Genomic DNA, 13,917 nt, shown 5'->3' on the forward strand with positions numbered 1-13,917 from the left:
TAAACACTACATTTCCCAGTTTCCATGAGGTTAGGGGTGACTATGTGAGAACATCCAGACTAATGGGAGGTGAACAAAAGTAATGGGGAAAATGTCCTAGTTATCATCATTTGAAAGACTTATCCTACTCATTGTCCCTTCCTCTTCAGATGGGCTGCAATGTGTTCATAGCAGTGACATAGATCTCACTATACAGATGGGGAAAACATCCAAGAAGAGAGCAAAGCAACAAGAACACAGCAGGAACCCCGGTCCTTGAACGAAGTAGCGGGGGGAGAACTACTCTGCCCTGGAGCGGCCCCGCCTCTATACTATTCTTAAAAGTAGGATCAACATCAAGTAGGAGTAACATCAACATCAATATAGGGTCTGCGGCCCCATATTTTTCTCTTTCTTTTAAAAACCATATGACTTCTTGTTATAATGACTATAAACTTACATGATGCAAGAATCTAAGAACTCAGTCTACTCTGCTCATTTATACTTATCAGAGCAAACTACAAACAACCACTACAGGTTTTAGCCTCTCAATCTCCAGAACAGGAATGGCACATAGTTCCATACATTGCTGAATCTAAAGAGAAACTGAGATTTTTGCAGCCTCTCTTATTTTGGAAATAGTTTTCACATGATCTTACTTACCTTAAATAAATGGTTTTTAATCTGAAACCAAGCAACAAGGTCACGTTACCACTGACCAGGTTTGTTTTGTACCACGCACTTACAATATTCTCCTAACAAAGATTTAACATTAATATTCCATTAAAGCAAAATAAATGAATGTAGCAGTTGCACGTCTTATTGGGGTGAGGCAGGGTGGAAAGACAGGGAGAAAGAAAGCAAAAAGAAGTTGAGTAAACACCCAATGGAAAACATGCAATGTCCCTTAATTCATAAGGCTTACCAAATTAGGACAACCAGCACCCCAACTCTAAATGGGCAAGTTACAATCTCTCAGGGTGAATGGATGGCTAAGGTAGACATATACATATTTTAACTAAGCACTGCCAGATTGCTCTACAGAAGGCAGTCTTTGCACCACTAGAGGTCCCTTATCCCCATTCTTGCCCGCTCGCCATTTTCCAGTTTTCCTTTTTTTCCAGTCCAATAGCTGTAAGGTGATAGCTCAGCATTGTTGTAATACGTATTTCTCACTTACGAGTCAGAGTGTGTCTTCATATTTTTCTTGGCCATTTGGATTTCCTCTTTCGTAAATTCTCTCAATCTTTTGCCTGTTTTTTCCATTGGGATTGTCGTATTTTATATAATTTTTGTAAGGATTCTTGTGTGTTCTAGATAGTTATCCCTTACAGATTCTACACATTGAAAATAATTTCTCTCATTCTGATAGTTATCAGTTTTTTCCCATGGTATTCCTTTTTAAATAAAAATGTTAATTTAGGTATGATTAAAATAATCAATTTTGTTTGTGATTTTAAGGTTTTAAGAAGCCCTTTTCCCTTCCAGCTTGCAAAGATAAGTTCTCTCCTTTAGTTTTATTATCTTTAATATTTTACCTTTCATATTTAGGACTCTGACATGTATTCATCTGACATTCACTTGTGAATGTTGCGTTAGGTTGAAATGCATTTTTCATTTTCTTCACATTGTAAATCAGTCCTCCTACCATCTTCTACTAAACAATCCATTCTTTTCTCATCGATTCCTTAGCACTGAATAATATTCCTTTGTCTGGATGTATATAATTTATTTACCTATTCATCTACTGAAGGACATCTTGGTTTCTTCCAAGTTTTGGCAATTCTGCTATAAACATCCATGTGCAGGTTTTTGTGTGGACATAAGTTTTCAGCTCATTCTGGTAAATACCAAGGAGTGTGACTGTTGAGTCATGGCAAGAGTATGTTTAGTTTTGTAAGAAATTGAGACACAGTCTTCCCTTTGATATTTTGCATGCAGTGGTGCTACTGAAATGCCTGATATTCATCTGAAATTTATTCTCTTGTAGGTCTTTTCTTTCTCTCTGAAAACATTTAGAATTTTCTCTTTGACTTTGATATTCTCAAAATTCACTACACTAGGTACAATTTTTCTCTCTCTTGTTTTGTACTCTCTGAATACTTGCAACCTCAAGTCTTTCATCTTTTTTTCAATCCTGGGAAACTTCATATTAATCATTTCTTCAAATATTTTCTACTGTTATTTTTCTCTCTTTCTGAAGCTTCTGTGTGGATTTATCTACATACGTCTATTTCTGGCCTTACTTTCTCTTAGCATTCCCTGTATGGTTTCTATTATTTTATATTATCTTGCTGCAGAGGGACAGTTCCTTAATTTGATCTCTCGACTCATTCATTCTCCAGCTACATCGATCTTACTATTAGTGACCACAGATTCATTGATCTCCCAGCTACCCAATTTCAGACCATGATCTTTAACCCCTTGGTACCTGTGCCATTACTCTCATTTGCTTTCTATGTCTGTCCTGCCTTCAATGCAACTCACCTACATCATGGACATCCTTTTATTTTATGCCTTCTTGTTCTATTAATCCTAATTTCTTCTTGTAATATTTTGCCTTGTTTTAACCCTTCACATGACACACCCAGCTCTTCTAAGATATCTGCACTTTTCCTTGAACACCTGATGCTTATGAAAATTAACATATCTATCCTCTCCTGGACAAGTCTGAGTTAAGAGTTATTAGAAAGCTTTCATATCTTTCCTATTCATAGACGTGCAGTCATCTGTTGATACTGTGAGACACAGTGGTTTGTTGTTCTATCCTGACACAAATTCAATTACCTGGATACATTCTACCTATGAAAGGAGTTCACTTAAAAATGGCTGTAGGACAGGAAGCATGATGGCATTAACAATCCTAAATATTTTAATCTGTATTTGTAGCTATTTTCAGTGGTGTTCTTGAAAACATATTTTTCTTCCAAGGACTGATTTGTTCCTGATCCTCACTGTCATCTTTTCAATAATGAAAACTTTTAGGTTTTATCCATTTCAGTGTATAAGGTATAGGAGAAATTATATGCACCTGGAACATAACAAACACTCAATAAATTTTATTTATCATTAAAATATTTGTGTTATGCAGTATGGAGATTTCTCAAAAAATTAAAAATAGAAATACGATATGACCCAGCCATCCCACTACTGGGTATCTATCCAAAGAACTTGAAATCAGCAATTCCAAAAGTCCCATGCACCCCTATGTTCACCACAGCATTATTTACAATAGCCAAGACGGGGAAGCAACCTAAGTGCCCATCAACTGATGACTGGATAAAGAAGATATGGTATATACATACAATGGAATACTACTCAGCCATAAAAAAGGATAAAAGCATCCCATTCACAACAACATGGATGGACCCTTGAGGGAATTATGTTAAGTGAAATAAGCCAGACAGAGAAAGATGAACTCTGTATGACTCCACTTATAGATGGGAGTTAAACCTATAAACAAAGAGAACTGATTGGTGGTTACCAGGGGAATGGGGGTGGTGTGGGGGGAGGGCACAAAGGGTGAAGTAGTGCACCTACAACATGACTAACAATAATGTACAACTGAAATTTCACAAGGTTGTAAACTATCATAATCTTAATAAAAAGTTAAAAAAAATATTTGTGTTATGTTAGCTATGGTTATATTATTCTTAGGAATTCAATTATGCTTTACTTAGTTTATTACCCTATAATTAAATATTCTTAATGCAGACAAATTTAAATCTTTATTTTTAAATGAATACTTTTTAAAAAAATTTATTTTGTGAGTGTCAGGATTTTGGAAATAGAAAAAAAATGTTTTCCAATGTCTGCTCAACTACCAAGTCCTCTCAGTCTGACACATTTTTTTAATCAAGGTCATACTGGTTTATAACATTGTGTAAATTTCAGGTGTACATCATTATATTTCAGCTTGTGTATACACTGCATTGTGTTCACCACCAAAAGTCTAGTTTCCACCCATTGCCATACATAGGTGTCCCTTTATCTCTGTCGCCCACCCCCCCGCCCCTTCCCTTCTGGTAACCACCAATCTGTTCTCCTTATCTATGTGTGTGTTTGTTTGTTTATCTTCTACATATAAGTGAAATCATACAATACTTGTCTTTCTCTGTCTGGTTTATTTCACTTAACATAATACCCTCAAAATCTACCTATGTTGCTCCAAAGGGCACAATTTCATCTTTTTTATGGCTGAGTAGTATTCCATTGCATATATATACTGCATCTTCTTTATCCATTCATCCATTGACGGGCACTTGGGTTGCTTCTAAGTCTTGACTATTGTGAATAATGTTGCAATGAACATACAGGGGTGCATATATCCTTCTGAATTACTGTTTTCATGTTCTTTGGATAAATACCCAGAAGCGGAATAGCTGGATCATATGGTATTTCTATTTATAATCTTTTGAGGACTCCCAGCACTGTTTTTTTTTATAGTGGCTGTACCAGTTTCCCACTGGTATATGCTTGTGTATGCATTCCCACCAGCAGTGTACGAGAGTTCCTTTTTCTCCACATCTTCTCCAACACCTGTTATTTCTTGTCTTTTCAATAATAGCCATTCTGACAGGTGTGAGGTGATACTTCACTGTAGTTTTGATTTGCATTTCCCTAATAATTAGTGATGGTAAAAATTTTTTAATGTGCCTGTTGGCATCTGTATATCTTCTTTGGAAAAAATGTCTGTTTATATCTCAAATAAACAATCTAACACTATACCTAAAAGAACTAGAAAAAGAACAAACAAAGCTCAAAGTTAGTAGAAGGAAGGAAATAATAAAAACCAGAGCCAAAATAAATGAAATAGAGGCTAAAAAAAACAATAGAAAGCATCAATGAAACTAAGAGCTGGATCTCTGACAATTTTTAGCAAAGTGAAATAAGCAACTTGTTTCTTCTACAGAAATAAATGAAAATGATGGCCAGCCTATATTTATCTGTATACATCCAAAGAAGACTCAGAAGGATGACAGCATAACCATTAAATTTTGACTCAAAAATAATGAGAACAAAGACAGGACTTCCTTGTCTATTACGGCGGCGTGTTTCCCTGGATGTAAACCTTCTTCTCGCTCCTGTAAGAACTGTGCTTCTTCTAAGTGTAAAGAACTTGTAAGAGATCAATACTATGGAGATTTTTATCTCAACAATTTTTTCATTGTATTGTGTTGGAAGCAATAGTTGGGTGGCTATGAATTACATATGAACATTTCTCATTTTGATTGATCATCCTAAAAATTTTAATTTTTTATTTTTATGGAAAAGAATTCTTCAATCCTTTTCCCTTGTTTTGTCCTGAACTTTTCCATTTCTCCTCTTTCACCCTAGCCCGTTTTCACGTCTATATCTGTTTCTCCTTTCCAGTCAAGTGCTCCAACCAGTGGGCAAGGCTGCCAGTAAGCAAAGATTTACTCAGCGTGTGAGGACGTGGAAGAATATTTGGCTGGTGCATGCCCAGGCTAGCTTTCTCTGGCAGTGCTACACTGAAGGCTACTGTCGAACAGAATGTCACATTGACCAAAAGAGCTGGGGAAGAGCCATTAGAACCAGCAGAAATTATCTGTGGGTTAATTTTTTTTTTACCGTGGAGAAACATTTCTTCTTCCCTTCCAGAACTGTTAACATTTCTTCAATTAACATAAGGAAAACGTTTAAATGGTATAAACAAGATGACTTGTATAAAGAAAAAAGACAATTCAATATATGCAATAAAGTTTAAACTTAGTAATACCCATTAGTAAAGAGCACATAAAGGATTTCCTGATTCACATTCTGGTTTCCAAATGTTTATAAAATCCTCACATTTAATGTATTACATGCCAAATGCTATAATTTTAACACTTTATCATCTGTGGTATTGTGAGGGCATAGAGTATGCGAAGATAAAAAGAAATAATGTACATATAAGAAACAAACCAATTGTGACCAACATAAATGGTTCTTAATATGCAAATACTATGAGTGTGTGCATTCTTGTACATAAATTAAAAAAATGCACAAGTATTTCTGGACACTATTCTATGAATAAAAAATATTTTTAAATGATATAAATATGTCAGTAGTTAATGAAACCCAGATTTATAAAGCAACAAGTCTCTTAAAGGCTGTAATACATTCAAAGTGGATCTTGCATTACAATGGACTAACATCCCCTTTGATAATCTTAGTGGGCCCATCCCAGAGGACATGCATTACTACTTCTGTTTTACGTAAAGCAGTTAGAAGGTCAGGCATTTCAGTTTATAATACAATTTCAACAAGGAAAGGTGTGGTGAGAAACTCTCCTAGAGTAATGTACACAATATCTACATTAACATAGAGAGCTTTGTTGTATGGCTCCTCCACAAGCCTCCAAGGCAGCTGTACCACACGGTTCTCTTTGAAATCACAGATGATAAACCTGTTCAGCCTCTTAAACTCTCCTGCATTCTCATTGTTTTCATTTTTCTGTTATGTTTGTCTTGCATCACTAACTTTATGTATTCCAGACTCCAGTCTAATTTATCAAGCAAGACCTGATTCCCATCATTTTTGATCTTCCAGATCTTGGATTCCCTCAATGACCAGAAACTATGAAAGCTCTCAACTCAGCTTGGTATCAACCAAGTGGAGGACTCACTGACTTTTGATCCTAAGTGTCTGTCCTACTTACGTGACTGCAATAGCCCTGTGATTCAGCCTGGCATCAACCAAATGAACGAGGATTATCCTCCAAACAGAGATGGGTATTTAAAATAGTCTCTAATATAAATCTGTTAACTCAGAAAAAACTAATATACCAGGAGTCCCTTGCCTTCCAATCATTTATAAAAGTAGCCTTTTCTAAGCCTCTGCTCCTCTCTTTTCTCCAAAGTTGTCTTCTGCTCATTTTTTATCCACCGTATTTCATTTAACCATTTCTGAATGAACTATTTCTAATGATTTTAGATTATACAATAAGCATAAAATAAAATTTGAACTAGAATCCAATATAAACCCTTAAGCCCCATATGATTTTTTTTTTGGTACATGAGTCAAGGCTAGAAATCTTCTCCAAGGTTCAACATGCATTTTAAAAATTATGTTAGGAATTTCTCCTTATTAAATTGTTTGACATTTCGATTAAAGTGGTAAATGACAGAAATATTTAGTTTCTCCTTTAAGAACGTATGAATGAAGTACTTTTCTATGTCCTTGTGTTTATTAATGATTTATTCTTTTGATGTAAAAAAATTCATAAGCTTTCGAGCCAGCCCTGATGGCCTCGTGGTTAGGGTTCAGTGTTGTTACTGCTTCAGCAGCCAGGGTTCGTTTCCTGGTTGTGGAACCACATGACCCATCTGTCAGTTGCCATGCTGTGGTGGCGGCTCACACAGAAGAACTAGAAGGACTTACTACTAGGATATACAACCATGCACTGGGGATTTGGGCAGAAAAAAATATCATAGGCTTTAAATTGGGGAAAAAGTGATATCTTTGAACTTCCTGTGGTAATAAAATATTCTGATAATAATAGGTAAAAAAAAAATTTGTATGTCATTTCGCTATTTCAATAAATGCAGGGAGAATTTTAGAATCCCCTCCATAGGTTCTTAATAAATTTTTTAACAAACAAAATTAATAGGAATGATATTTAAAGCAAAAGTATTTTATTTTCAAATAATTTTAGAGAGCAGCGAATGGAGTTTGAGTCTAAAATCATTTAACATCTCTGCCTTTTGCTTTTCCCAGTCGTAAGAATGGGAATACAAACATCTACTTCATGGAGCTTTTGCAAACTCAAATTAAATACTACAGTCATGCGCCACAAAACAGCATTACGGTCAACAATGGACCACATATATGATGGTCGCCCCATAAGATTAGTACCATATGGTCTAGGTGTGTAGTAGGTTATACCATCTAGGTTTGTGTCAGTTCATTCTGTGATGTTTGCACAATGACCAAATTGCCTAACAACACATTTCTCAGAATGCATCCCCATCATTAAGCAACACATGGGTGTATATGTGAAAAAAGTTTATAAATTATAAGACACTATTGGAATTTCAGGAATTATTATGTGACATTTTTATCAGCATAACAAAAATTTAAGATAATTTTCATCTATTAAGAGATGTAAGAGAAAGTTGTGTTAATACTAAATGAGCTTTATAGTATTTATTGCTTTTGTAAAATATAGGTTGGAATCATAATTTAAAATTTTTAGAATTTGTGTATATTCAGCATTGTATGAAGAATTACTATTTACAGCAATGCCATGAATAGTTATAGCTGATAGAATGACAGTTACAAATTAGGTGAGAATATCATGTAAGTTCATTCACAGCTCAATGTTGAAACACATATTTTGTTATGTTATTCTTTTTGGTGTTGATTACAACTTGTCTATTTACATCAAGTACTTCTTTGTGATATGTATTGCACATTTATGTCATCTAAGTGGTACTTAGATGGACTAGGGTTAGTTTTGTAGCAGGAGACAGAAAGAGAAAAAGACGACCCCTTCCGGAAGGACTCTGCTGGGAGCCAAGGATGCATACGAGGGGGTAAGGGCATGCCACGACACCAGAGAGTGCATTTGACATAGGACTTCAGGTCATAGCTCTAGGTATACCACTAATCCAATTTAGTAAAAAGTATAGAAATTATGGTAGCAGGAAACTGTAATTATAACCAAAAGCAAAAGCATAGGACATCTGATATTATACCTGTGTTTCTCAAACTAGACTATTCAACCAACAAAAAAAATGACTTTTTACACTTCCTATGAAAACATAAACACATTTCATATTTTATGTTTTAAAGAATAGCTGGGAAATTTTTTAAAAACATTAAGTAGTAAGCCACACCAAACATTAAAATAATGCAAAATAATAAAACATGTTAGTACTGACTGATAGATAGCTAGAACAATAGGTCAGAAGATAGAGCCCATCATTATACCAAATATTTACAGAAATTTAATTCAAATAAGGTAGTATTTTCACATTTATGTAGACAAGATGAATTATTCAAAAAACAGTGTAGGAAAAATGGATAGCCACTTGGAAAAATCTAGTTGGATTTCTGCTTCCTCAGCCCTTACACCAAAATAAATTTTAGATTGATCCAACATTTAAACATAATAAATGAAAATCTTAAAGTGCTTGAAAACTTGGAAGTTTTTTAATGTACGCCTGGAGTAAGAATGGCCCTTCCAAGCAGGATGACACAAAATTCAAAAATCCTTAAGGAAAAGATTTGATAAAATTAACAACACACAAATACAGAGTTTAAAAATGAAAAGAAAAATGACTGGCAAAGTATTTTAAATTAATAAGGAAGTGTCAATTTCTTAATTAGATAGAGTAGCATAACGGTTAAGAGTTCACGTGCATGTATTCACAAATTCATAAATACATACAAAGACATGCATATCTGTGATTGTAAATGCATACAAAGCTTAGACGAATTTATAAAGGGAAACTAGGGGTCCAGGTAATGCACTTTTCATTGTATAGCTTTCGAACTTCTGGATTTTTTTTTACTGTTGTCATGGGTTACATTACCTTTTCTAAATAAAATACAGCTTATAAAAATAAACGCTTGTAGCTTTCTGGTTCCAGCCATAGTAGAATAGCTTGTTTTGGACTCACCTTTCCGTGCAAAACAACTATAAAAGCTGGAAAATTTATAAAACATGGATTTGAAGGTTATGCAAGGCATCCAATATAGGCAGGGCTTGAAGGTCTAAAATTCTCGAGAGAAGGGAAGCGCATCATGTGAGATTTACATTCTCTCTGGCCTTTTCATTGAAGTCATTCTCCAGAGATCAGACAAGGAAAGTAGAGCATAAGCAGGAAGTGCAAGTCTTACTGTGCTGAGAAGCCCGAGGCCATATTTGGAGGCTGCCATACTGGCTGGGATTTAAAGGGCAAACACCAGGAGACCAGGAAACCTCAGAGACCGAGTTCAACATTAGTCAACAAATCTCCCCTAAATCATTGGCTGACTTCTAAACTGTGCACTCATAGGACAAGACTCAAAAAATTTCTCAAAACTTAGTAGAAATAGCATCTGGGAGGTTAAAATGCTAAAGCAGAGATGGCAGCAGCCACACGGCGTTGGGAGAAAAGTTGGAGCTCAACCCTGCCAAGGTGGGGTGGTTTGGTAAGCACCCAAGACCTTAATCTGAGACCCCAGGAGGGTTACGCTTCAATAGTAAGGGCCACACCTTGGGAATAAAGATGAAAATAAAATAACTAGCCCCAACAAAAATTAAAACCAAGCCTTAATAGGTGATTCCAAATGTGCTCTGACTGTTTTCCAAAAGAAAATCTAGCCCACCTGGAGGAAGATAACACCATTTAGAATTTCTACAGTTTTTCATCCAGGCCAAACATCTGAGGCATGTGAAAAGCAAAGAAACAAATGAACAAAAATCAAAGAAAAATAAGAAAGAAAAAGAGTAATCTACAGGTGATTTAGATATTTTAGACATCGGTTAGTTGTCAGTCAGGTTGCCAAAAAATAAAGAGAAAGAGAAAATTTTAAGAGCAGCTAAAGAAAAATCATACTTTGCTTTCAAAGGAGCAAAAAATAAAACTTACAGCTTAATGGTCATCATTAGAATGGAAGGCAGAAGACAATGGAATCTCTTTAAAGTGATCAAAGAGAAAAGGACAATTGACCTAGAATTCTCTCTAGTAAAAATATTCTTCAAAAATGAAGGTGAAGTCAGGATCTGTTAAATAAACGAAAGTTGAGCAAATACACAACCAGTAGGCCTGCTCTACAGGATAAGATAGTTCCTCATAGTAAATAAACACGACACCATATGGAAACAGAACTTCAGAAATAAAGACAAACAGGGGCTGGCCCTGTGGCCGCATGGTTAAGTTCCCACGTTCCGCTGCAGGCGGCCCAGGGTTTCGTTGGTTCGAATCCCAGGCACGGACATGGCACTGCTCATCAAACCACGCTGAGGCAGCGTCCCACATGCCACAACTAGAAGGACCCACAACGAAGAATATACAACTATGTACCGGGGGGACTTTGGGGAGAAAAAGGAAAAAATAAAATCTTTAAAAAAAAAAAGAAAGAAAGACAAACATTGGAAGCGGTAAATATAAATAAATATTGACTACTTCAATGAACAAAAATAATGTCTTGTAAGGAAGATCACAAACATAAAACTACAATTTATGACAACACCAGCACAAACGGCAGGAGTGGGTAAATGAAGTCAAACTGTTTGAAGGTGCCTGCGTTGAGAAGTGACAAATGTGCTAATTAGAGGTAGACAGCAATATATTTAAAAATGCATATTACAGTCTCCGGAAATTACCACTGTATGAAAAATAAAATAGCGAAAAACGAAATGGAGAAGGAAAAAGTGGAATAATTAAATATACCTGATTCACCCAAAAGAAGAACAGAAAGGAAGAATAAAGGAATGAAAAACAGATGGGCAAATGGAAAATATGTACCAACTGTAAGGGCTCAAGGAACATCAGAGCTGATCAAGGCAAAACATATCACCACCAGGTGGCAGGAACACACATACACACTGTGCCAGGCAACATTTTGACAGGTTTGCATGCAGGGAGGTCCCTCACAACATGACACTGATCAGAGGCTCAGGTGTGGGGGAGAAAGACAAGGGAACATTACCAAGGGGCCAGGAGATGGCAGAGGAGACGTGGGTGTCTAGGTGATGTCCCTTAGCAGTCTGGTGGTGAGCTTGTCTGTCTGGTTATTGGAAGCCTCCTCTGCAGCAGGTGACTTCTTCAGGGCATCTGCTTATCACAAAAATATCTTCACACTTTGTACCTATTTTGAAAAATATATTTGCACACAGATATTAGTCTATACACCTATCGAAAAAGATGCTGGCTGTGAATCTACAGTTATATTTTAAGAGTTCAAATCCTGGCTCCAATATTTATTTTCCAGGTGATTTTCAGGAAGTTACTGAACTCATATCATCTATACAATGAACATGATAATAACAGGACTCTCCTCACTGGATTACAGTGTAGATTGTGTGAGTTTATGTATAAACTGCTTAGGAGAGCACCTGGCACAAAATAAGCACTATATGAAAATATCTATTATTAGTACTATTTATTAAAAACATCAGTTAGGCTTCTGAGCATTTCACACAGAAGTACCAGTTGTCTTTTTTACTGTCTTAGAGTGTATATGTTGTAAAAAGATGTTTTTTACTTTTTAAAAAATAAGTTCTGATGCAACAAACCACACCATGCTTCAAAACTGACACATTAAACTGCCGAATTAGGTTTATTTCTTATTAGTGTGGTGCTCACCCTTACAAGTAGAGTGTTTGTAATATAATCACTGACTTTACACTTTCTGAAGTTTGTGAGGATGTATTTAAAGCTCTGGTGGTCTAGAGGTTAAGATTCGGCTCCATTGCCGTTGGCCCGGGTGAGTTTCCCAGTCAGGGAACCACAGCAGCCATCTGTCGGTTATTATACTGTGGCCGCTGCATGTTGCTGTGATGCTGAAAGCCATGCCACTGCTATTTCAAATACCAGCAGGGTCACCCACGGTGGACAGGTTTCAGCAGGGCTTCCAGACTAGACAGACTAGGAAGAAGGACCTGGCCACCCACTTCCAAAAAAGTTGGCCATGAAAATCCCATGAATAGCAGAGAGCACTGTCTGATACAGTGCCAGAAGGTGAGAGGATGGAGCAAAAAGACCGGGCAGCGTTTTGCTCTGCTGTACACAGGGCGCTAGGAGTCAGAATCCACTCAAAGACACTAACAACAAAATTTCAAAGTATTTAGGCATCAGGACTTTAACATTTGGTTTCTGCTCTTATTCCTGGCTTTATTTAGGGAAATACAAAAAATATGATTGGAAATCTGAAGAACTTATCTAAAATTAGCCACAGCTCTATGTGACTTTGGCCAAGTCAGTGCATATTCAATTTTTTCCATCTGCAAAGTGAGAGAATGAATGGTAGTTAGATGAACACTAAGACATTTATCAATCTGAGAAAAATGTAAATTTATACTCACACACAAACTCACACACAACACAAGCAGAGGCTGTCCAACTATAGTTCTTAAAGAAGGCCAGGATTTTTTTTTGTTTTGTCGATTAAAACCATATCAACGTTATGGGACAATTTCCAGCACATCTGTTCTGGATAATATTATCATAATTATTTCCTTCCATTGAACATCTCAGCAGTGCCAGAGACATATGCCAAGTAGGTCCAAAACTCGTATTATTAAGCAGTAACAACAGTCTCCAATTCTTTTCTTCCTCTCATGTATGATAATTGAAGTCAATTAAAGACTTCTGGTGGAATTCTGTAAGTTAAAATAAAGATTATTTGTATTTAACAGCTATACACGAACACTCACCTCTCAGCTTTGTGCAGATACACGATCTGGCTGATTTTTATTACTGCAAGGTCCAAGGCTGGGGCTTTGGGAAACGCACTCCGCTGCCAAGGTTCAGCACGCCCCTAACCGAGACGCCTGTGCCCCTGAAGCCAGATCTCCGGCGAGCTCTCTAGTTTTGCACCCCTTGCATCCAGGGCGGTGTAGGGAGGGCCTCAGAGGACAGACGCCCCGGAGACCGGACTCCCCAGAGGCCCTGGGTGTCTTCCCGCCACAGGGCCCAAAGGGGCCGGCTCAAACGACCTTCCTCTTTCCACTTCAGGAGTGCAGTGGGGGAACCGCCGGGTCCTGGGAAGATGTCCTGCGGAGCGGGCTGACCCCTGACCTACAGGCCTAGAGTTCCTGGACGCCTGAGGGCAAGGGAGGGGCGCGAACTGCCAAACTGAGCATGCGTGTCCTGCCGACTTCCTGTTCAGGCTCCCTGGGATCCCACCGGAGTCTGGGACGTGCAGGGATTGGTCGGCCACAGGCAGGGATTTCTTGGGGATGCCCCCTGGACTGACAGGGTCCATCCCACTCCAGAACAGAGT

The 13,917-nt window shown here is 37.2% G+C and overlaps 1 long non-coding RNA gene across 1 annotated transcript in view; it reads right to left on the reverse strand.

Moving 5' to 3' along the window:
• Positions 1 to 13,771, reverse strand: part of LOC111774918 (uncharacterized) — a 126,563-nt gene extending 112,792 nt beyond the window's left edge. The window contains exons 1-2 of the long non-coding RNA XR_002810242.2: positions 13,349 to 13,771; positions 11,623 to 11,781 (exon numbers count right to left, since the gene is read on the reverse strand). This is a non-coding gene — a long non-coding RNA (uncharacterized lncRNA). The remainder of the gene's footprint in view (positions 1 to 11,622; positions 11,782 to 13,348) is intronic.
• Positions 13,772 to 13,917: the final 146 nt, after the last annotated feature.

Source organism: Equus caballus, chromosome 9 (assembly GCF_041296265.1).
Source record: "Equus caballus isolate H_3958 breed thoroughbred chromosome 9, TB-T2T, whole genome shotgun sequence".
NCBI lineage: Eukaryota > Metazoa > Chordata > Mammalia > Perissodactyla > Equidae > Equus > Equus caballus.